This window comes from Erpetoichthys calabaricus, chromosome 2, assembly GCF_900747795.2.
Source record: "Erpetoichthys calabaricus chromosome 2, fErpCal1.3, whole genome shotgun sequence".
Classification (NCBI taxonomy): domain Eukaryota; kingdom Metazoa; phylum Chordata; class Cladistia; order Polypteriformes; family Polypteridae; genus Erpetoichthys; species Erpetoichthys calabaricus.
Window position 1 is genome coordinate 164,454,083 of NC_041395.2, and position 26,542 is coordinate 164,480,624.

Below are 26,542 nucleotides of genomic sequence, written 5' to 3' on the forward strand. Positions count from 1 at the left end.
GTTCAAATAGGAAGCATGGCTGAGGCAGCGTGTGCATTGATGCTGTATACCGATAATCCTCTTTCTGATCAGCTGCTCAGAGTGGTGCTGTGGGAGTAATATGGAAAAAGATGATCCGCTGTTGCATCCCCTAACGGAAGCAGCTGAAAGAAGTAAAAGAAGGTGTAGTGAGAGTACCAACACTAAAGCAGTTATGGTATTTGGAATAGTTTGACCATTCCATGGACCATTATATTGTTACTGGTTAATTACAATCAGATGCATTAAACTAATAAACAATATGAGGTTAATTTCAGTGTATTTATAAAGCCGCGTCAGGGATGTGGATCTGAAAAAGAAAGGGTAACCACACAGGAACAGTAGCACTGCTTTGACGCTGGGTGCCGCCAGTCTGCAAAACCGAGCGGAAAACTTGCGTACACCAGGGTATGAGGTACCGTGGAAATGTGCGTAGCTTTATGCCAAGTTTAGGTTTTATACATCGCAATTTGAACGTGGAAACGTTCTTACACAACATTTCTGTGCGTACGCACCGTTTATACATGAAGCCCCAGATCTGTTCAGCTGAACTGCAGGCTTACATGTAAAGCATTGACATCTGAATAAAGCCAACTTCAGCTTCTTGTGTCCACAAAATTCAACATGCTAACTGAAGTTTGTTCATTGCAGTGTCTCCCTGGTTATGTCAACAGCACTCTAGGATCAGAATGATCAATTCATTAAAATTTCCAGTCCACCTCTTGCCTTTTCCATTCCATCTGATCACATGAGGTGAAAAAAACATCCAGCATTAAAATATGAAGTTTAAGTTGGATCTCCACGATAAACAAATTCCTCAGTACCTGAAATTGCAATGACATATAAAAGTTCATTGAACTAATTTAGAAGCAATTGAACATTCTACCTTTATCAGACATGCCAATTCTGAGTACCTTCCACCTTACTTTTATCCTTGCTCCATATTATTTCCATCTTAGGATGAGCTGCAAAAAAGTGTAGCAGGAAGTGGTGATCTCAGTACTACCAGCCGAGTATGGGAATACATAATATGTCTCACTTTATGTTCTCACAGTATCTCACATTCTGAGATGTTATATATATATGTGATCACAGGCCAAATCTTAATAATTACATAAGTTGGTTAATAATTATAAAAAAGAAGAAAAAGAAGGTTGTCCCAAAGAAAAAAAAAAAGGAGAGAGAGCTCTTGTAAAAGGCAGCTACCTGTGCAGCACCTGGTAGTGTCACAATCTTAACTTACATGATTATTCCAGCTTTGCCTGTGCTTGAAATAGCAGTGAATGAAAAAATTAGCAGACAACAATGCATAATAAAAAGAACTGAACAACTGTGTGTTTGTTAATCATCAGCTTAGTCCTATGACAAAGAAAGAGGCAGCAAATATAACAGCAAAATCATAATTTCAGGTGAAGTTTGCCTCTTCATTGTTAAACAGAAATAATCATCCTGGTTTAATTCATTTAAAAATCCTTCAGAACTTGCAAGTTTAAGTACTTAAAGCAACTTGCAGCAGTTGTCAATATTCATTTATGCCTCCTTCTCCTTTTCCATATGCTTCCAGTTCAAGCTTCACATGTATATTCTGCACTACAACAGCATGCGATAGTTAAGATAGCCAGGCATTATCTGCTCCTAAATTAAAATGAATTATATTTTGGTAGCACAACACAACTACATTGTAGAGCCCAGAGTTTAATCATACATTCAGCAAATAGAACTTGGGAATTGTTTCAAAGATTCAAAGAGGGAAAAATAATATGATTAACCATTACAAAAACTGCAGGATAAATTGGATCCCCAGCTTATGCAGCACAGAAAGTTAACAAAACCAAATTAAAATTCGCTGAACTGTCCAAAAAGCATCTCAGATGATACAGGCATGCTGACAGGGAAGGTAGTAAAGGTTTTGCTGTGCTGAAGGGTAGGCATCACTTTCTTTTATCTTCTTTTTGACATGGAATGTGAATTTTGGTAAAATTTAAATGGTGTCTATGAATATACACCAAAACTGGAAATTGCCTGCGGTGAAACTGTATAAGACATCCAAACAAATGTTATAAATACTAAAATTACAGCTTAAAAAACAGCTCAGGAATAATTAAAAAGGGAAAAATTAAAAAACTATAGAATTAACAGTGGAGGAACACAGCCAACTACTCTTGGTGTATTAGCCTATTATACTACTCTCTTAAGCAAGATCAGTCAACCAATAAATACTTATCAATCAAATCTTTATAATATTTGAACATTTAATTTGTAAAATAACTTTGGAATTGATCCTTTTTCCCTATTCTTCAGTGACTGAACAAAAGACAGCCAACATTACAGTTAAGCAAAGGCAACCTGGGCCATTATTTCTCTTGAGGAACAAATGTTATACTAAATAGAAAATATTAATAACTGATCACCATTACAACACAGATCACAAGACTACAAGATGCATAATAGAAACTATGTATTCCTCCATGGTGCATAGATCTGTTATTACAGAGGCATTACAGACTACTCTGTGAGATTTGGTAAAAGCGTTTATTGAATGGAGAGTTATGGAAATAATTTTTTTAAAGAAAAATCCATAATGCTTTCATTTTCTGTAAAATTTGAATAATACACCAACTAGGTGGCACTCATTTGTGCTTTTAGAATCCAGCCTGGTAAGTAAATAAAGAAAAAAAAACAGTTGTTGTTGAACTAATTGGGACACAAATGTTATTTTCTACTGATAGAGGTCAAGTACCTAAGTACTAGGTAAAAAACACAGTAAGGATAAAAGCAAACAATTATTACCGGGAAATTTTATAAACTGAGAATGCAGGGCTTTTAGACCAAGAGGAAAAAAAACATCAAGTCATGAGACATACCAACCTCAAAACCAAAGAAGCTCTGCTAAAGAGACAACTATTGCCAAGTTACAATATAATGATCACTGCTTCAAGATCAAGGAGAGAGAGAGAGAGAGAGAGAGACAGGAAAGACAATAGGTTGCTTGTGCATAGATGGGATATGCCTGCTACACAGTGAAATAGAAATTAGGCAGCTGCCAATTGGTTGGAACTTGTCCTTTTTGTATCTTCTTCACAAAATGCCAAGGGACCTGTTCATTTCTCATCCTAAGACCACAGCTGCACAGACAAAAAGGATTTGGCAGTTGCTAGTTGGGTGCTATTGGCCTCTTCTCAACAAATGCACAGACAAAAATGCATGAGAGAGAGACAGAGAGAGAGAGAGAAAGTCCTAATATACAAATCACCATCCTCAGGCTTGAGAATAAATTTAAATATAATCAGTCATCACTTAGCAGGACACATGGTTAATCTACAACTAAGCTGCCTTTACTTGGAGAAACATGTGGCATTACATAAACTGGAGAAACAAACACAAGCAAAGAACAATTACCATAAACACAAACATACATTGAATGGGAAGAATAACAAAGAGGAGGAAGCTGTTGGTGTGTTGTGTTCAATAGTTAGGTTAACAACAGAAATAACATGATTTTGGAACCCACTAAAAATCAAAACATATTTCCTCTCGTTTTTTCTTCTATGATGTGCAGTATTTCATTGTAAGGATATTTTTAAGACAGTAAATTGTCAGAAGTATTTCTTTTTAATTTTCTTCCTTTTCTGTCTTTCTGGTGCATGTTATTTACAATTAGTGCACACACAACCCCAGTACTTCCCCAAAGTCCAGGCCTTCCTTCACACTGCCTTCCTCAGGTCCGCTCCTCTCCTCCAAGACTCCGTCTTTCTCCACTCCCGACTCCAGCCATCGAATGGAGGGAGACGGCCCCTTTAATACACACCCGGACGTGCTCCAGGTACCTCCTGATGAGCTTCCACCGCCCCTTCCTGGTGTGGCTGAAGTACCGGCTGCGCACCCAGAAGCACTCCGGGTGTCCCTGGTCTTCTTCCCCCCAGCAGTTCCGGGTGTGGTGGAAGTGCTGAGGGCCAGGGCTCCTCAGGCACTGGGGTGCCCCCTGGTGGTGACCACGGGCCATTATAGGGTTGAGTTTCTATGCTCTGTTACCGTGGTCCCCAAAGCCACCAGGGCGGTCACCCCTTCATGGTCTGGAGGAGGCATAAGCCCTCCTCCAGTCCTCTTGGGTACCACATACACATACACACACACATATACACACACACACACACAAAGGACCATGAACAGCAGGGTTATTGAATGCAGCGGGAGCTACCATTTTCCTATAAACAGACATAGCAAATGGGGCATAGTCGGGGCCAGGTTAGTGGCCAAGTTATACTGTTCCCTGCATTTATAATGTCCCTTGGATCACCCATCAGCAAAAAGCATGTATAGCGCAATCTCGATCGGCTCATAGTCGTTTCCGTGATGCTCTGCTGCAAACCTGTGGTTGCCTCAGCAGCGGACATGCAGTCCTCCACAGACGCAGCAATCACACTTTGGCATACTGTCCTGTTGGGGGGGGGGGGGGGCCTAAAAGGGTTCAGAAACCTCACAACATACACGTGTATACATATATACAGACACACACACACACACACATTTTATATATACAGTGCATCCAGAAAGTATTCACAGCGCATCACTTTTTCCACCTTTTGTTATGTTACAGCCTTATTCCAAAATGGATTAAATTCATTTTTTTCCTCAGAATTCTGCACATAACACCCCATAATGACAACGTGAAAAAAGTTTACTTGAGGTTTTTGCAAATTTATTAAAAATAAAAAAACTGAGAAATCACATGTACATAAGTATTCACAGCCTTTGCTCAATACTTTGTCAATGCACCTTTGGCAGCAATTACAGCCTCAAGTCTTGTTGAATATGATGCCACAAGCTTGGCACACCTATCCTTGGCCAGTTTCGCCCATTCCTCTTTGCAGCACCTCTCAAGCTCCATCAGATTGGATGGGAAGCGTCGGTGCACAGCCATTTTAAGATCTCTCCAGAGATGTTCAATCAGATTTAAGTCTGGGCTCTGGCTGGGCCACTCAAGGACATTCACAGAGTTGTCCTGAAGCCACTTCTTTGATATCTTGGCTGTGTGCTTAGGGTCATTGTCCTGCTGAAAGATGAACTGTCGCCCCAGTCTGAGGTTAAGAGCGCTTTGGAGCAGGTTTTCATCCAGGATGTCTCTGTACATTGCTGCAGTCATCTTTCCCTTTATCCTGACTAGTCTCCCAGTTACTGCCGCTGAAAAACATCTCCACAGCATGATTCTGCCACCACCATGCTTCACTGTAGGGATGGTGCCAGGTTTCCTCCAAACGTGACGCCTGGCATTCACACCAAAGAGCTCAATCTTTGTCTCATAAGACCAGAGAATTTTCTTTCTCATGGTCTGAGAGTCCTTCAGGTGCCTTTTGGCAAACTCCAGGCGGGCTGCCAAGTGCCTTTTACTAAGGAGTGGCTTCCGTCTGGCCACTCTACCATACAGGCCTGATTGGTGGATTGCTGCAGAGATGGTTGTCCTTCTGGAAGGTTCTCCTCTCTCCACAGAGGACCTCTGGAGCTCTGACAGAGTGACCATCAGGTTCTTGGTCACCTCCCAGACTAAGGCCCTTCTCCCCCGATCGCTCAGTTTAGATGGCCGGCCAACTCTAGGATGAGTCCTGGTCGTTTCGAACTTCTTCCACTTACGGATGATAGAGGCCATTGTGCTCATTGGGACCTTCAAAGCAGCAGAAATTTTTCTGTAACCTTCCCCAGATATGTGCCTCGAGACAATCCTGTCTCGGAGGTCTACAGACAATTCCTTTGACTTCATGCTTGGTTTGTGCTCTGACATGAACTGTCAACTGTGGGACCTTATATAGACAGGTGTGTGCCTTTCCAAATCATGTCCAGTCAACTGAATTTACCACAGGTGGACTCCAATTAAGCTGCAGAAACATCTCAAGGGTGATCAGGGGAAACAGGATGCACCGGAGCTCAATTTCGAGCTTCACGGCAAAGGCTGTGAATACTTACGTACATGTGCTTTCTCAATTTTTTTTATTTTTAATAAATTTGCAAAAACCTTAAGTAAACTTTTTTTCACATTGTCATTATGGAGTGTGGTGTGTAGAATTCTGAGGAAAAAAATGAATTTAATCCATTTTGGAATAAGGCTGTGTAACATACCAAAATGTGGAAAAAGTGATGCACTGTGAATACTTTCCAGATGCACTGTATATATATTATATATACTAGCCAACCCGCGGTGTACCATATGCCGCATAATCAAGCCGCTTTTTTAATGATTTTTAAGCACAGGGAGAAAATTAACATTTGAAAAATGGGTAATGTAATAAATCACCAAGAAAAGTAACATTGTAACAATGCACGGAACAAACCAACACACAACTGTCCGTGACTGAAAACTGGCGGACCGCCATCGCACCTTCTCCTCCCAGACCGAGGGATGGGGGTGGACGGCGCTCGGGCACAGTCCACATGCACCTGTGAGTCACATAGACTTTTCATTGTTCTTTGCGGTTTTGGCTGCTTTTCTATATATAATTCACCAAGTTACTCGATCACGGTAGTAGCGGGGGTGGGGGCTTGGGAGGGGGGGGTGTACAAAGGGCAGGGACGTAATCAGTGCGAGTGTATGACTTACAGTTACTTGTAATTCCCCGGTTTGCAGCACGAATGGGGCTCAACGGCTTACACACGCCTTTCTGCGCCTGGTAGACACACGTTGATCCATTCAGTGTAGCGCGGGTGAAGTTACTTGATGCAGGAATCTGTATTACATTGAAAGAAGTGTTGTTTCCATGAAATACATTTGAAGCGGTGGTCATGGAAGGCAAATGACCAGTCAACGCAGCTTACAGCTGGATTGATGCCGTGTTTTGTGTCATCCGACCATGGTGGGGGGGGGGGGGGGGATTGTACAAAGGGTAGGGACGTAATCAGTGCGAGCGTATGAACCGCACTTCCTGGGAATTCCTCGTTCATGGGGAACAAATGCAAGCCCCGGTTGATCCATTCAGTGTAGTGCGCGTGCAGTACGGGACATCCAAGCGCATCACAGACCTGTTAATGCTCAATCTCATGCATAATTACTTATTGAATGCTAAACACTTCCGGAAAGACACAGTTGTCTAAAACAGGTTGGTCTGAGAATACAATAGTAAGTGAATGAAAAGATGGAACTCTGGAGAGAGCAAAATACAACACAATAGTGAACCCGCAGCATAACAAACGCCGCATAATTATTTATTGATGGTTGAACACTTCTGGAAAGACACAGTTGTCTAAAAAGGGAGGGTTTGAGGATGCAACAGAAAGTGAATGAAAAGATGGAACTCTGGAGAGAGCAACATATAATTGTCCGTGAGTGAAGACTGGTTTTGGCAGATACAGGCATATCTTTTTGAAAGTTTGTCCCTGTGCCTTATTAATTGTCATCGCAAATGCCAATCGAACAGGAAATTGTCTTCGGGTAAAAGGCAAATTTGAATCTGACAGGGTCAGGCATATCCAGGGAATAAGGACAGTTTGTGAGGTTACAGATGTGATAGTTTTACACTCCAGTACATTGCGGTGAATGGCGCTAACAGACAGTCTAGTGCCATTACAAAGACCTTTTGCAGGCAGGAGGTTTCTGAGAAGCATGATGACGGATCCATTTTTAATTTAGATGGTGGACGCGGTCGGGTGTCGAGACCGAAAAGAATAATGAAAAGTCAACGTGGCTCAGAGGTGCATGTGGACTCCTACCACAGACGAAAGGGACTAACTGGGTGGTCGGTGAGTTTTTGCGTCTGGTTTCCATGGGTGGCTACTTGTCTTCCGGCTTAGCTAACTGGGTGGTCGGTGAGTTTTTGCGTCCGGGCACATGAGCAGGCAGTGTGAATGCCTAGAGAGCAAGGGTAGACGCGGGCCGGGAAAAGAGGAGTGTTGGTGGGCGGGGAAATGTCTTCCGTGTCGTAACCGAAAACGCATGTTTGTCGCGGATGCGAATTGCTGTATGTAGCGTGTAAAACAGTTTGCTATGGTGCACGCAGTCGTGCCTCGTAACCGAAAAGTCAACGTGGCTCAGAGGTGCATGTGTACTGTAGCCCAGCCGAACATAAATGATGTCGTTTTTTCAGAGTTGTCACGTCCGAGTTGGTGTGCGTGGCTCTGCGAGTTGTCGTCGTATCCAATGGTCTTGGGCGTCTTACTTGTTGGCGGCTTAGTGAATCCACGCCGCTTTCCATGGGTGGCTACTTGTCTTCCGGCTTAGTGAATTATATATATATATATATATATATATAGATACTAGTCATTTAGCCCGTTACAATAACGGGCGCTGGAACAGTAGTGCATAAACATTAATAGGAACAGTCTGTATTAAATGGCAAGGGACTTTGAACTCATTCTTTTTGTTGGTCATATTTTTCTTTCTTTCAACCTTTCTTTTGTTGATGTTTACTTGTTGAGCTGACCGTTCTTCGTGGGCTGCCGCTGTGTATTGTGTGTCTTTAATTTTCTGTGACAGTAATACTGTCTTGTACGTCCGCTGGCTTGTACGTCCGTAATATATATCTTTAATTTTCTCTGGCAGTAACACAGGCGTGCGCGTCGGTAATATGCCTTTAATCTCCTCTGACAGTAATACTGGCTTGTATGTGGCTGTAATATGAGTCACTGTATTGTGTACCTTTAATTTCCTCTTGCAGTAATACTGGTTTGTATTTCCGTAAAACGCCTGTAACTTTCTGTGACAGTAATATCGCGCATCGCACCGTGCCCCGCACATGCGCACTTTACCAGAAGACACACACACACACACGGACACCTGGACGCACACAGGGATTTTATTAAAGAGGATATATATATATATATTGTGGGATATGGTCCTGACACAGACAGGCGGACACTGATGCTTCAAGCACCAACACACATATTTACAAGTGACAGCATACAACCCAGTACTTCCATACTTTCACCCCCAAAGTCCAGGCCTCTCACAATGCCTCTCTCTCCAGGTCCACCTCCACTCCTCTCCTCTCCTCCCGAGCTCTGTCCTTCTTCCTCCCGTCTCCAGCCATCGAATGGAGGGAGGCAGCCCCTTTTATATCCACCCAGATGTGCTCCAGGTGCCTCCCAATGAACTCCTGCCGGCACTCCCTGGTGTGGCGGAATTGCCAGCTGTGCACCCGGAAGCACTCCAGGTGTCCCTGGTCTTCGTCCCCCCAGCAGTTCCGGGTGCGGTGGAAGTGCTGAGGGCCAGGGCCCTTCAGGAATTGGGGCGCCCCCTGGTGGTGACCACGGGCCCCTATAGGGTTGAGCTTCTATGCTCCTTCTCCATGGTCCCCATAGCCACCAGGGCGGTCGCCCCCTCGTGGTCGGGAGGAGGCGTAATCCTCCCTCCGGTCCTTCCGGCTGGATGCCGCCCCCAGTCGCTCGCCACTATATATGTATATACTAGCAAAATACCCACGCTTCACAGCGGCGAAGTACTGCTTTAAAATTTTTATTAAGAAGAAACGTAAACCTTTTTAAACTGAAGGGAAAATATACCAATAATTATTTGTTAAGGATCTCTTTGTATGCCACGTTGTCAGTTCAGCCCTCCGGTTGTAATATGATCAAGCTGTGCGCTGAGCTTACTCTTGAGCATGCAATGTATAGTTGGCCATGTGAAAAGCAATCTTGCCTCAAATCAATGCCAACCTTTTGTAGAGTCTGTCCCTGAGACTTTTTGTCATTGCGAAGTAGAGCCTTACTGGAAATTGGAGGCGTTTGAATTGAAATGGGTTTCATCGATAACTTCGCATCCAGCTTTTGAGAGTTTAAACATTCATAAACATCAAAGTGTCCACTACTCAAATCGTCACCTGTGAATCTAAGATGTTTAAGAGGCATTGGCGGTTATCCAAAGGTGTAAAATATTTGGCCATTTCGGTACATCTGAAAGCGACAACTGAACAATTCAGCAGCAGCCATCAACTCACATGCAGAACCATAGGTGAAGGGCTTAAGCATTTCACTCTTATAGTGCTCCTGTGTAGTATAATTATCTCCTGTACCGTCATCAGTCCACACCTTGAACCTGTCCCAGTCATTCAATACATAAGACACAATGTTCCTCCGAATATCAAGAGTGATCCTGATATGGCTGTGCAATATGTAACACAGAGAATGGAAAAGGCAGTCGCCATCTCCAGGCATGGAAACCACTCGGTAAATGACAGTTCTTTGATCGATGGCGATCATGGTGACATGCTAATGGGGGTACGGTTGGAACGATAAAGGAAATGGGTACCTGAACAATGTAAACTAAGTCTAAAATACCTACACAATAACTATAATCGTAATAAATGAACAATAAAACAGCAGAGAAGCCGTGGATTAAATAAAAAGGCTGCAGTTATCAGCAGGGAGACGTGAAAACCATGGCGAAGCAAGGAAGGGAATGAAGAGCCCGGTGCGACTGACGGCCTTATATAGGCAGGCAGCCAACTATGTGGGAGGCGTGGGGATAGGGGACCCAACGCCGCCTCACACGGCGACCGAGCTGCAGGCTATGGACGTATATATGTACGTAAGTAGGATTCAGTTAGCGTTGGGAACCCACGTACCAAATTTCTTGAAGATGGGCCCATAAGTAACAAAGACCGTTGGAAAGTTCAATATAGCAGCTGACAGTGGCATCATACCACCGAAATAAGTACGTACATCGGTTTCGGTTAGCGCAGGGAAGCCACCTACCAAATTTCGTGAAGATGGGGCCATAAATAAGAAAGTTTAACATGGCGGACGTTGTCGACTGTTACGCGTAGAATTTCGAAATGAAACCTGCTTAACTTTTGTAAGTAAGCTGTAAGGAATGAGCCTGCCAAATTTCAGCCTTCAACCTACACGGGAAGTTGGAGAATTAGTGATGAGTGAGTCAGTGAAGGCTTTGCCTTTTATTAGTATAGATATTTTATATGCGTATAGATCTGTGATCGCGAGTCCTTCCTTCTAATGGTGTTGCAATGTTTCTGTATACGTGTTGCAATTCTTTTTGATGTTTGTCCTATGTATACCGCTGGGCAAGAACTGCATGGAATGCTATAAACTGCGTTTCGCGTTTCTGCTGTCGATTTCTTGTTTTTAGTGTTGAAAAGGACAGTGCGCAGATTGTTTATAGGCTTGTGTGCTATTCTGATGCCTGATTTGGCCAGGATGCGTGCTGCAGCTTCAGACACACTGTGTTGATAAGGAAGCGTGTACCAGGTGGGATGGGGGGTCTGGTTCGAGTCAATTGTTTGAGTTTTTTTACAGCAACATTTCAGTAGTGAAATATTTTTTATTGGACCAACAGAACCAATTTAAACAAATACAGGCAGATGCATAAATTAATATTAATTAAGGAATAATCCCATCAATATTCAGTAGAGCCTCCTTTTGCTGAAAGAACAGCCTGTAGATGCCTCCTATAGCCACTGACAAATCCATGAAGTCTGGCTGGTGGTATTTTGGACCAAACAAAATGCCTCCAGTTCAGTCAGGTTTAATGGATTCCGAGTGTGGACAGCCTGCTTCAAATCAATTTACGCATTTTCAATGATTTTCAGGTCTGGTGACTGGGATGGTCATTCTAAATCATTGTACTTGTGTCTCTGCATGAATTCCTTGGTAGATTTTGAATGGTGCTTTGGATCATTGTCGTGCTGAAACATCCAACCCCGGTGTAACTTCAACTTTTTGACTGACCCTTGAACATTTTTCTCAAGAATCTGCTTATACTGCAAGGAATTCATGCTGCACTCAGCTTTAACAAGGTTTCCAGTACCTGTGCTAGCCACATAGCCCCATCACATAATGGACCCTCCACCAAACTTTACAATAGGCAGCAAGTTCTTCACCTAGAATGCTGTGTTTTTCGCCATGCATAGTGCCTCTGGTTGTAACCAAATAACTCTACTTTAGTCTCATCTGTCCACAGTATGTTTTTTCCAAAATGTTTCTGGCTTGTCCAGATGCACTTTTGCTTACCTCATGCGACTCTTCTTATGGCGAGTACTCAGAAAATCACCCTTCCAGCGAGCTGTTCCCCGTGCAAAGAGCACTAGACTGCGAAACGATGTACAATGACACCATCAGCAGCCAGATGTTCTTGTAACTGTCGGGAGATGGTCTGTGGTTTGTCTGTGACCATTCTAACCAGCCTTCCGCTGTGCCTTTCAGATATTTTTCTTAACCTACCACATCTTTTCTTCACAAGGACTGTTCCTGTGGACTTCAATTTCCTACTGTAACTACATTTCTGATTGAGGAGACAGACAGTCCACACCTTAGTGATAACTTCTTGTACCTTTCTCCTAATTCATAACGATGAATTATCTTAGTTATTAGGTCAGTAGAGAATTCTTTAGAGGTTCCCATGTTGCCACTTTCTCAGAGAGAATGAAGGACAAGCACAACTAGCAATTACATATGTTAAATAACTGTTTTCATGATTGGTTGCAACTGTCTTTGTAGCTTAAGGTCTAATGAGCTAATCAAAGCAATTTTGTGCTGCAACCTGTCAGCATTAAATGATTACAGGTCTTCAAATTAATGCAATTAAAAGAGTTCCCAAAGTATTGCACATCCTATTTTTTACATTTTATTTTATTTCATACACCTCAATAATGCTACATTGAGAACTTTGGTCTGATAAACGTTCCCTTATCTACATTTCTCTAGTAAAAAATGGCATATTGCTGTGATCTTCTCTTATGCAGATAGAACAAATTATTATGCAACCTCAGAGGAGTGCCTAAACTTTTACATAGCACTGTGTGTGTATATTATATTATATATAAAATAAAAACTGGTCAAAAAAAGGAACACTCTGAAAACACATCAGAAGATGGGGAAAAAAAACATGCTGGATATCTATACGGATATAGACTGGGTAATGTGTTAGGAACGAAAGGATGCCACATTGTTTGATGGAATTAAAATTATCAACCTACAGAGGATTGACACCCTTAGAACCAAAGTGAAAAAATGATGCGGCAGATTAGTCAATTTTGCCAGAATTTCATTGCAGCAACTCAAAATAGTACTCAGTAGTTTGTATGGCCCTCATGTGCTTGTATGCATGCCTGACAACATCGGGACATGCACCTAATGAGATGATGGATGGTGTCCTGGGGATCTCCTCCCAGATCTGGACCAGGGCATCACTGAGCTCCTCGACAGTCTGAGGTGCAACCTGGTGGCATCGAATAGACCAAAATATAATGTCCCAAAGGTGTTCTATTGGATTTAGGTCAGGTGAGCGTGGGGGCTAGTCAATGGTATCAATTCCTTCATCCTCCAGGAACTGCCTGCATACTCTCACCACATGAGGCCGGGCACTGTCGTGCATAGGGTCTGACAATGGGTCCATGGATTTCATCCCGAAACCAAATGGCAGTCAAGGTGCCGTTGTCTAGCCTGTAGAGGTCTGTGTGTCCCTCCATGGATGTGCCTGCCCAGACCACCACTGACCCACCAACAAGCCGGTCATGCAAAACAATGTTACAGGTAGCATAACATTCTCCAAGGCTTCTCCAGACCCTTTCACGTCTGTCACATTTTCTCAGGGTGAACCTGTTCTCATCTGTGAAAAGCACAGGGCGCCAGTGGTGGACCTGCCAATTCTGATATTCTATGGCAAATGCCAATCGAGCTCCACAGTGCCGGACAGTGAGCACAGGGCTCACTAGAGGACGTCGGGCCCTCAGTCCACCCTCATTTAGTCTATTTCTGATTGTTTGTGTAGAGACATTCACACCAGTGACCTGCTAGAGGTCATTTTGTAGGGCTCTGGCAGTGCTCATCCTGTTCCTCCTTACCCAAAGAACAAGATACCGGTTAAGGACATTCTACGGCCCTGTCCAGCTCTCCTAGAGTAACTGCCTGTCTCCTGGAATCTCCTCCATGCCCTTGAGACAGTGCTGGGAGACACAGCAAACCTTCAGGCAGTGGCACATATTGATGTGCCATCCTGGAGAAGTTGGACAACCCCGATACCTGTGCAATCTCTGTAGGGTCCAGATATTGCCTCATGCTACCAGTAGTGACACTGACCATAGGCAAATGCAAAACTAGTGAAAAAACAGTCACACATATATAATGTATTTATATTATAAATATATATATATATATATATATATATATATAGCGCTTCTGTAAAAAGCCATATATTCCTCCGAGGACAAATAAAGTTCTATCTACCAATCTACCGTGTTTCCCTGAAAATAACACCTACTCCGAAAATAAGCCCTAGCATGATTTTCAGGCTGCTCTGTAATATAAGCCCTACCCCAAAAATAAGTATGTTTAATGAGAACATCAATCAATTCGGGATGTGCCCATTCCAGCAGCATCGGCACAAGACAGAAACAAAATCCCTGGACGGGGAATCAGCTCATAGCAAGGTGAACACAAGCACATACATACACTGATGTCATTGTAGCTTCACCAAATCCCCAAACCTTCATGTCTTTGGATGGAAAACTGAGCACACTGTGGAAACCCACCATGAAAACATGCAAACTCCAGGCAGGGATCACAAGGGACATGACTCCCTGAGAGACAGCAGCGCTACCACTCTACCACCCCATATGTGTAACTATTAATAGTATTCATTATTTAAACAAAAGTTAACGATTTATCTGTAAAATGTAACATATAGTTAGGTCCATAAATATTTGGACAGAGACAACTTTTTTCTAATTTTGGTTCTGTACATTACCACAATGAATTTTAAATGAAACAACTCAGATGAAGTTGAAGTACAGACTTTCAGCTTTAATTCAGTGGGGTGAACAAAACGATTGCATAAAAACGTGAGGCAACTAAAGCATTTTTTTAACACAATCCCTTCATTTCAGGGGCTCAAAAGTAATTGGACGATTGACTCAAAGGCTATTTCATGGGCATGTGTGGGCAAGTCCATCGTTATGTCATTATCAATTAAGCAGATAAAAGGCCTGGAGTTGATTTGAGGTGTGGTGCTTGCATGTGGACGATTTTGCTGTGAACAGACAACATGCGGTCAAAGGAGCTCTCCATGCAGGTGAAAGAAGCCATCCTTAAGCTGCGAAAACAGAAAAAACCCATCCAAAAAATACAATATTACAAGTGACAAAATCTACGGTTTGGTACATCCTGAGAAAGAAAGCAAGCACTAGTGAACTCAGCAACGCAAAAAGACCTGGACGTCCATGGAAGACAACAGTGGTGGATAATCGCAGAATCATTTCCATGGTGAAGAGAAACCCCTTCACAACAGCCAACCAAGTGAACAACACTCTCCAGGGAGTAGGCATATCGATATCCAAGTCTACCATAAAGAGAAGACTGCATGAAAGTAAACACTGAGGGTACACTGCAAGGTGCAAGCCACTCATAAGCCTCAAGAATAGAAAAGCTAGATGGACTTTGCTAAAGAACATCTAAAAAAGCCAGCACAGTTCTAGAAAAACATTCTTTGGACACATGAAACCAAGATCAACCTGTACCAGAATGATGGCATGAAAAAAGTATGGAGAAGGCGTGGAACAGCTCATTATCCAAAGCATACCACATCATCTGTAAAACACGGTGGAGGCAGTGTGATGGCTTGGGCGTGCATGGCTGCCAGTGGCACTGGGACACTAGTGTTTATTGATGATGTAACACAGGACAGAAGCAGCCGAATGAATTCTGAGGTGTTCAAAGACATACCTGTCTTTTCAAATGCAGCTAAATGCAGTCAAACTGGGCGGTGTTTCACGATACAGATGGACAATGACCCAAAACATACAGCCAAAGCAACCCAGGAGTTTATTAAAGCAAAGAAGTGGAAAATTCTTGAATGGCCAAGTCAGTCACCTGATCTTAACCCAATTGAGCATGCATTTCACTTGTTGAAGACTAAACTTCAGACAGAAAGGCCCACAAACAAACAGCAACTGAAAGCCGCTGCAGTAAAGGCCTGGCAGAGCATTAAAAAGGAGGAAACCCAGCATCTGCTGATGTCCATGAGTTCAAGACTTCAGGCTGTCATTGCCAGCAAAGGGTTTTCAACTAAGTATTAGAAATGAACATTTTATTTCCAGTTATTTAATTTCTCCAATTACTTTTGAGCCCCTGAAATGAAGGGATTGTGTTAAAAAAATGCTTTAGTTGCCTCACATTTTTATGCAATCATTTTGTTCACCCCACTGAATTAAAGCTGAAAGTCTGCACTTCAACTGCATCTGAGTTGTTTCATTTAAAATTCATTGTGGTAATGTACAGAACCAAAATTAGAAAAAAGTTGTCTCAAGTCCATAAATATCTGGACAAACTGTATTTGGGGAATATGCAATGCTTGAATATAAAGGCAACATGAATACATTTGTATGTCAGCATTTTGCTTCACCACATCGAGCCATTCATTAAACATCGAAGCCCTAGTGCATCTTTTGGAGCAAAAATTAATATAAGACCTGGTCTTATTTTCGGGGAGACATGGTATCTAAAGTGAAAACAAAAGCACTAATCAGTGTACTGCACTCACAGTCCACTGTTTATACCTAAGACATGGTATAACTGACATTATAAATAGTTAAGGATATGTACAGTGCATCCAGAAAGTATTCACAGCGCATCACTTTTTCCACATTTTGTTATGTTACAGCCTTATTCCAAAATGGATTAAATTCATTTTTTCCTCAGAATTCTACACACAACACCGCATAATGACAACGTGAAAAAAGTTTAATTGAGGTTTTTGCAAATTTATTAAAATTTAAAAAACTGAGAAATCCCATGTACATAAGTATTTACAGCCTTTGCTCAATACTTTGTCGATGCACCTTTGGCAGCAATTACAGCCTCAAGTCTTGTTGAATATGATGCCACAAGCTTGGCACACCTATCCTTGGCCAGTTTCACCCATTCCTCTTTGCAGCACCTCTCAAGCTCCATCAGGTTGGATGGGAAGCGTCGGTGCACAGCCATTTTAAGATCTCTCCAGAGATGTTCAATCGGATTCAAGTCTGGGCTCTGGCTGGGGCCCACTCAAGGACATTCACAAAGTTGTCCTGAAGCCACTCCTTTGATATCTTGGCTGTGTGCTTAGGGTCGTTTGTCCTGCTGAAAGATGAACCGTCGCCCAGTCTGAGGTCAAGAGCGCTCTGGAGCAGGTTTTCATCCAAGATGGCTCTGTACATTGCTGCAGTCATCTTTCCCTTTATCCTGACTAGTCTCCCAGTTCCTGCCGCTGAAAAACATCTCCACAGCATGATGCTGCCACCACCAATGCTTCACTGTAAGGATGGTGCCAGGTTTCCTCCAAACGTGACGCCTGGCATTCCACACCAAAGAGTTCAATCTTTGTCTCATCAGACCAGAGAATTTTCTTTCTCATGGTCTGAGAGTCCTTCAGGTGCCTTTTGGCAAACTCCAGGTGGGCTGCCATGTGCCTTTTACTAAGGAGTGGCTTCCGTCTGGCTACTCTACCATACAGGCCTGATTGGTGGATTGCTACAGAGATGGTTGTCCTTCTGGAAGGTTCTCCTCTCTCCACAGAGGACCTCTGGAGCTCTGACAGAGTGACCATCGGGTTCTTGGTCACCTCCCTGACTAAGGCCCTTCTCCCCCGATCGCTCGGTTTAGATGGCCAGCCAGCTCTAGGAAGAGTCCTGGTGGTTTCGAACTTCTTCCACTTATGGATAATGGAGGCCACTGTGCTCATTGGGACCTTCAAAGCAGCAGACATTTTTCTGTAACCTTCCCCAGATTCCTTTGACTTCATGCTTGGTTTGTGCTCTGACATGAACTGTCAACTGTGGAACCTTATATAGACAGGTGTGTGCCTTTCCAAATCATGTCCAGTCAACTGAATTTACCACAGGTGGACTCCAATTAAGCTGCAGAAACATCTCAAGGATGATCTGGGGAAAACAGGATGCACTTGAGCTCAATTTCGAGCTTCATGGCAAAGGCTGTGAATACTTACGTACATGTGCTTTCTCAATTTTTTTATTTTTAATAAACTTGCAAAAACCTCAAGTAAACTTTTTTCACGTTGTCATTATGGGGTGTTGTGTGTAAAATTCTGAGGAAAAAAATGAATTTAATCCATTTTGGAATAAGGCTGTAACATACCAAAATGTGGAAAAAGTGATGTGCTGTGAATACTTTCCGGATGCAATGATATCTGTGGCATACCTTCCAAGACACAACCAAAGAGTTTGACAAGTGAGTGGAGACCTTTCAGTCCAACATGCTTGTTTGGTAAGCTAATAGCTAAGATGTCCTAATATCACATCTACATACTTACAAGAAAATAAAAACAAAGAAACCAACCCAAATAAAGAAAACTACACAACTGAAGATGGTAACTATGTTCTAATGTGCACAAATTTCACAATATCCTAACAAAAATGTGAGAAGCATGCAGAGCCCAAAAAAGCAATGATGCTAGAGCAAGTACACATTTCTCTCATTGCACCTTGTTTTCTGAAACACTGCTTTGTGGCTAGTGCAAGTCAGTTGAGACTAGATGTACTCTTAATCACTTTGCTGATAAATAGGGAGGCAAACTTTAATTACATGTCATAACTGATAATCAAACTCCTAATCAAGTAATATTGTCTATAGTTAAGAGACACCCTCCTTAATAACACAGGAAATAACACAAGGATAAACTTCCAGAAATGATTTCATTTATGCATTATGCTTTGTTTCAACCTTAAATGACAATGTGTTAGAACTTCTTTTCATTACTGAAAGAGTTTTATAAAAGTTTGTTAATACGAACACATCAAAAACCTTGAGAGTCAGTCATCCACATAAGCTGTTAGCCAACTGGTTAACAGCCAAGAACAATTGATCTGATGGCACTGGTTTCAGAGTGAGAGTTCTTGACCTGCAGTATGTGTCTGACTGCAGTCTTGTTTCTCACAACCAACAAGACCCCCAGTCTGTCCTTGATGCAGCAGTCACAGCATGCAGCAGGATAGGACTGATCATTAACACCACCAAAATGGAAATAATCCATCAATGGAGTGCCAATAATACCGCCAGTTTTTACTACTGCTGATGAATATCAGTCAGTACTTTGACTGTTCGGACATCTGGGAAGTATTCTCACTGAAGACAGCAGCATTGACAATGAGGTCCAGAACTTAATCCAGTAAGCAGCAGTTGCCTTTGGGAGACTTCGGTGCAAGGTCTTTCAAAACAAGAATTTGCATCTCCGCATAAAGGTCCGTGTCTACCAAGCCATCTGCATTAGCACCCTTCTTCATAGATGTGAAGCTTGGGTAATGTACAGCCACCACATTAAGCCTCTGGAGCACTTTATGGTAAGCATGCCCTTAAATTGGGTATATAGCCAGCTACATCATGGATGACGCTCTGCTGGGGGCAGAGGAAGCGTTATAAGGATCAGTTGAAGATCATATTAAGAAAATGTAAAATTTTAATTAATTACTTAAAGACTGTTCAGTTTATATACTTAATACAAGGTAATCAAAAGTTAATCATTTGCATCCCTAAATTTGTATTCTAAACATTGGTATTTAATCACCACTGCTAATGTCATATGAAACCAGTTAAAAGAAAGATATACAATCATATGAAAAAGTTTGGGAACCCCTCTCAGCCTGCATAATAATTTACTTTCAACAAAAAAAGATAACAGTGGTATGTCTTTCATTTCCTAGGAATATCTGAGTACTGTACTGGGGTGTCTTCCGAACAAAGATTTTTAGTGAAGCAGTATTTAGTTGTATGAAATTAAATCAAATGTGAAAAATTGGCTGTGCAAAACTTTGGGTACTCTTGTAATTTGGCTGATTTAAATGCATATAACTGCTCAATACTGATTACTTGCAATACCAAATTGGTTGGATTAGCTCGTTAAGCCTTGAATTTCATAGACAGGTGTGTCCAATCATGAGAAAAGGTATTTAAGGTGGTCAATTGCAAGTTGTGCTTCCCTTTGACTCTCCTCTGAAGAGGGACCGCATGGGATCCTCAAAGCAACCCTCAAAAGATCTGAAAACAAACATTGTTCAGTATCATGGTTTAGGGGAAGGCTACAAAAAGCTATCTCAGAGGTTTAAACTGTCAGTGTCAACTGTAAGGAATGTAATCAGGAAATGGAAGGCCATAGGCACAGTTGTTATTAAACCCAGGTCTGGCAAACCAAGAAAAATACAGGAGCCACATATGTGCAGGATTGTGAGAATGGTTACAGACAACCCAGAGATCACCTCCAAAGACCTGCAAGAACATCTTGCTGCAGATAGTGCATCTGTACATCATTCTACAATTCAGCGCAATTTGCACATCTGTATAGCAGGGTGATGTGAAAGAAGCCCTTTCTGCACTCACGCCACAAAGAGAGTCTCTTGTTGTATGTAAATACTCATTTAGACAAGCCAGACTCATTTTGGAACAACGTGCTTTGGACTGATGAGACAAAAATTGAGTTATTTGGTCATAACAAAAAGTGCTTTGCATGACAGAAGAACATCGCATTCCAAGAAAAACACCTGCTACCTACTGTCAAATTTGGTGGAGGTTCCATCATGATGTGGGGCTGTGTGGCTAGTTCAGGGACTGGGGCCCATGTTAAAGTCGGATGAATTCAACTCAATATCAACAAATTCTTCAGGATAATGTTCAAGTATCAGTCACAAAGATGAAGTTATGCAGGGGTTGGATATTCCAACAAGACAAAATACAGCTTCAAAATCTACAAAGGCATTCATGCAGAGAGAGAACTACAATGTTCTGGAATGGCCGTCACAGTCCCCTTACTTGAATATCATCAAAAATCTATGGGATAATTTGAAGCAGACTGTCCATGCTTGGCAGCCATCAAAATTTAACTGGACAGATTTTGTATGGAAGAATGGTCAAAAATACCTCCATCCAGAATCCACACACTCATCAAAGGCTACAGAAGGCGTCTAGAGGCTGTTAGATTTGCAAAAGGAGGCTCAACTAAATATTGATGTAATATCTCTGTTGGGGTGCACAAATTTATGCACCTGTCTAATTTTGTTATGATGCATATTGCATATTTTCTGTTAATCCAATAAACTTAATGTCACTGCTGAAATACTACTTTTTCCATAAGGCAAGTCATATATTAAAAGGAAGTTGCTACTTTGAAAGCTCGGCCAATGATAAACAAAAATTCAAAGAATTAAGAGGGGTTCCCAAACATTTTCATATAACTGTATATAAATGAATAAGTAAATTTACTTTGTCATTCAGACTATATACAACAAGGAGCTCACAGTAGAATGAATCTCTCTCTAGGCTCAGTGTGCAAACATAAACCTAAAGAAAAGTGCATAGTTATACAGCAACAGGTAGACATAATAGCATAAACTGACAAACTATATGTATAGTCCAGTGCTTCTCAATTATTTTCTGTCATGCCCCCCCTAGGAAGAAGAAAACATCTCGCGCCCCCCCGCGCGACTATAAATAGTATCATTTGTCTATAAAATTGTTATAAGTACACCTCTGCATAACACTGTATCCTTATTAACGTATAAGAGAATAAAAAAAGAAAGAAATATGGACCAATTTACAACAAAAAATAGCTTTATTAAATGTAACAGAAAAGATTTAAAGTGCATTCTAAATTCAAAAAAAATTAAATCCTTAATTAAACTATAAACATTTTTTGATTGACCATGTCAAACCATATGATACTGAAAAAAAATACATAAAATCAACAAATAATAATGCATTCAAACTGATCACCAACATTTACTCAGGAGCACAATATTAAAAAAACTTTAACCTGCAAAACAAAAATATATAAAATAATTTGAGCTGATTTTTTAATCAGAGATGATGTCTGGATTAATGGCTACAATGAGCACGTTTTGCAATGCACAGCTTTTCGAAGCGGGGTTTGAAGCAGGACACAGCAACTCTCAGCTCCTTCTCAATGTGTAGCCGGGACCTGTATTTGCTTTTCAGAGCAGCAACAGCAGAGAAGCCAGTCTCACACAAGTAAGAAGTTGCAAATGGAAGAAGAATGTGCACAGCTCTTTGTCCTAAGAGTGGATATTGCTTCTCCACATTCAGCCAGAATTCACTCAGTGTCTGGGATGTGAAACTTAGTCTCAATATGGAGTCAGATGTGATTTCTATGAACTGCTCCTTCTCTGCAAGGCTAAAACCAGTTGGAGCTGGTGCATTAAAAGGATCTCTCACCCAGTCATACTGGGAACTGTTTTTAGGGAAGTACTTTGTAAAGAATCCCATCAGTGATGAAATATGCTGCTTAAAATATGGAATCACTGAGGTGACATCATAGTCAGTAGTGTCAACAAATTCCTGCAAGTTCTCAAATGACACAGTATTTCCTTCATCAAGTCGCCTGCCCCACATTGCAAGCTTTCGAGTGAAAGAGTTGATCTTGTCTGTGACCTGAGGGAGGTGTTGATTTTTCCCTTGAAGCTGTAGATTTAGTTCATTGAGCTTTCCAAATATGTCACTCAGGTAAGCAAGTTTCATCAGAAAGTTCTCATCACTAAACTTTCTTGCAACTTCATACTTGTGCTCCTGCTCCAAAAACATTCTTATCTCTTCTCTGAGCTCAAAAACTCGGGATAACACTTTTCCTCGTGACAGCCACCTTGCTTCACTGTGAAACAGCACAGCTTGATGTTCAGCTCCCATCTCCTCACAGATAGCAGAGAAAACTCTTGTTTTTAGTGGTCTGGTCTTTATTAAATTGACTACTCCTACAATGTCAGTCATAACCTCACTTAATTCAGAGGAAAGGTGCCTTGATGCCAGTGCCTCTCTATGTAAAATACAGTGTGTCCACTCAGCATTAGGTGAAGCCTTCTTTATTAGAGTCCGAAGTCCTTTTCTCATCCCTGCCATGGTCTGTGCACCATCACTGCAAACACCAATGCAGTTCTCCCACTTTAGCCCATTCTCAGTCAGGAAGCAGTCTAGCATTTTGAATAGCTCTTCGGCTGTGGCTCTGTCTCTGACATATTTACAAAAAAGTAGATCCTCACACAGGGAATTTGTGATTTCAAAACGTACATAAGCAATAAACAAACAGTCTTTGTTGCTGTCAATTGCTTCATCAAATTGTAAGGCAAAACGTTTATCTTTGAGTTTTTCTACCAGCTGTTCTTTAAGATCGTCAGCAATGTCATTTATACGTCTAGCAACAGTGTCATTTGACAGAGGGATAGTTTTTATTTTTGCAGCACTTGCGTCATCCAGCATGACAGAGACCATGTCTAATACTGCAGGCAGTATCAGCTCTTCTGCTATGGTGTGGGGTTTTTTGCACTGAGCAATTTGGTACGCCACCTTATATGATGCCAACAACGCTCGCTGGTTTACTGAAGTAGCAGTCAGAAAGCGGGATGATTGCTGGCAATATTCAACACGTTTTCGCTGAAAAAACTCAAGCGGCTTATCAGCGTGATTAGGGTGTAATGTCTTTAAGTGACGCCTTAATTTATTTGGCTTCATGCTGTCCACTGCCAACATTTTTAGACACAGTAAGCACACCGGTCTTTCCTCGTCTCCCACCGTAGTCACAGTGAAGCCAAGCGCTACATACGCTTCATCATATTTCCTCGTCTTAGCTTTCGGGAGACTTTCGTTTGTCTCTTTATCTTCTTCTTTCTCCGCCTGTCTTCTCATCCCTGTTAAAAAATTTTTCATGATGTCACTTGAGGGTCTGCTACACTTCGTGTCTACACTTCATACTCATACTTTGTACTGTGTGCAAAGCGCGCATGCTCAGTGCAAACAAAACCCCTACACCACCGAGCGAATGCTCCCTGCGCACACTCTGCCAATGAGAGCGCCACTGCCCTTTAATGTAGTGGAGTGGTATTGCACTTTATTCTAGAACAGTAAAAAAAATCAAAATAGAAAAATAAAAAAGCATGTTCCCCGAGGTCAAACGCGCCCCCCTTGACGGAGCCACGTGCCCCCCCTGGGGGGCGCGCCCCACTATTTGAGAAGCACTGGTATAGTCCAATAGACAAAGAGACAAAAAAAATTGCAAGTTATATAAGAATACTAGCAAAATATCCACGTTTCGCAGCGGAGAAGTAGTGTGTTAAAGAGGTTATGTAAACATATATATACATAAACATATATACATATATATACACATATCTACATATACACATATCTACATATACATATATATATATACACATATCAACATATATATATATATATATATATATATATATATATATACACACATACATACACACATACATATATATACACACACATATATATTTACACAGACACACATTATATATATATATATATATATATATATATATATATATATATATATACATACACACACACACACACACACACACACACACATACATATATATATATATATACACACAGACACATATATATACATATACATATTTACATATATATATACACATATATATACATATCTACATACATACACATATATCTATCTATATATCTATCTATCTATATCTATCTATATATAGCAAAATACCCGCGCTTCGCAGCGGAGAATTAGTGTGTTAAAGAGGTTATGAAAAAGAAAAGGAAACACTTTAAAAATAACGTAACATGATTGTCAATGTAATTGTGTTGTCATTGTTATGAGTGTTGCTGTCTTTTATATATATAATATACACACACACACACACACATAAACATATATATACATATACACATATATACATATCTACATATACACATCCACATATATATATATATATATATATTTGCAGTTGGAGATCCACAAAGGGAGAAAAAACGAATCACGTATCATAAAATAGTTTTATTCCTGAGCTTTCAACCCCTGTCAGGGGTCTTCATCAGAGGATAATGCTTAGACTTACAAGAATCAAAGGCAATATATAGCAACACATTCAGTGGGGGGTGGGTGGAGGTGACTAAGTCAGTATGATCAAAGGGGGGGGGGGTGTATCGTTAAATTAAAGTGCATATGTCCTTCTTAAGTTGGCATATGCTGGGTTTATGTCCAAGTGTCTGTTGATGGCATTTTCATCTGATAGCCAAGACTCGGCCAACTCTCTGGCGCTTTTTGTACTGGCCTTAAATTTTACTTTCACGTTGTCCCAGTTGAATGTGTGTCCTGTCGATTTAGTATGTGCATATATCAAAGATCGCAACGCCGTCAGAAGAAAGGACGCACTATGTTCCTGTACACGTGTTGAGATTTTTTTTGACGTTTGTCCTATGTATACAGCTGAGCAAGAAAAAGCTCAGGAATAAAACTATTTTATGATACGTGATTCGTTTTTTCTCCCTTTGTGGATCTCCAACTGCAAATATGCAAACCGTATCACAGACCTTCTCTTCCATTCATATATATATATATATATATATATATACATATACACACATATCAACATATATACACACACACATATACATATATACATATACACACATACATATATACATATACACATACATACATACACACATATACATATACACAGACACATATCTACATATATATATACATATATATACATATCTACATATATATACACATATATATACATATCTACATATATATATAGCTGATTAACCAGTGGATTCGCTCACTGAGTGCAAGAGAAAAAAATAAAATGTAGTATGTATAAAATAAGTTTGTTAATTGCCAAATTTATTTTTCCACAAATAAAGAGCATTTACATTAACATCATTATCATATGAGAATATGAAGTAATATATAAGAAGCACATTGCATATAAATATAAATTATTAAACAGTAAAATCTTCTTCTATAATACGCTACCGTGGCTATTCGTTTGTCTGTCCAGGATTTTAAATCACCTGTAGCTCGCAAACCGTTTCACCTATTGACTTGAAATTTGGTACACATATACTACGTCACGTCTACTATTCGCTTTCGGGGTGATGATTTTATTACTCTTTTTATCTTTATTTTATTTTATTGTAGATTTTATTGCGCGTACCAGTGCAGCCATGGCGGATGTGTACGGGTGCCGTTTTCATTCCCTACCACCTTTGCTAATCATTCTTGAGGCAGATTGAAGACTTAAGTGCCAGCTTAACTGAAAAATTAAAGAAAACATACTAAGTTATCGCAACACAAAAACTAATTTAATCAGTTTTAATGGGAAAAGATGCCGACGAAAAAAGAGAAGCAGCGGGACGCTAGGGTGAAGAGCTGCTCATTAAGCAGCAAGCGCAACAACCTCTGAGCAAACGAATGGTAAACGTACAGAGAAAGAGGATAAATAACATGAATGCTCATGTCAAGTGTATTCACTCCACGTTATCGTGCAGTGCGCTGTTACTGGTGTTTTGATAAAAGAATTTGAACAACATATAAGAAGCGCATAAATTATTAAACAGTAAAACATTAACATTTAAGAAGTAAAGATACATTGAGTACTACTGCAGTGCTTTCGGATATAGTACATTTTTTTGTTTGCCCATTACATGCATAAATGTATACATTTTTTGGTGTACCTACCCAAGAACACACGACATGACCCGGCAGTTAAAAGTTTCTCGCTCCAGCAATTTTAACTCTGTTACAAAG

The 26,542-nt window shown here is 40.9% G+C and overlaps 1 protein-coding gene and 1 long non-coding RNA gene across 3 annotated transcripts in view; one reads left to right on the forward strand and one right to left on the reverse strand.

Annotated features, from left to right (window-relative positions):
- samd7 (sterile alpha motif domain containing 7) overlaps nucleotides 1-26,542 on the reverse strand; it is a 65,468-nt gene that overhangs the window by 29,245 nt on the left and 9,681 nt on the right. The gene's annotated exons all lie outside the window — the stretch shown is intronic.
- Nucleotides 161-21,600, forward strand: LOC127526701 (uncharacterized). The gene is made up of 2 exons (XR_007934133.1): nucleotides 161-465; nucleotides 21,350-21,600. It is a non-coding gene; the product is annotated as an uncharacterized LOC127526701 (long non-coding RNA).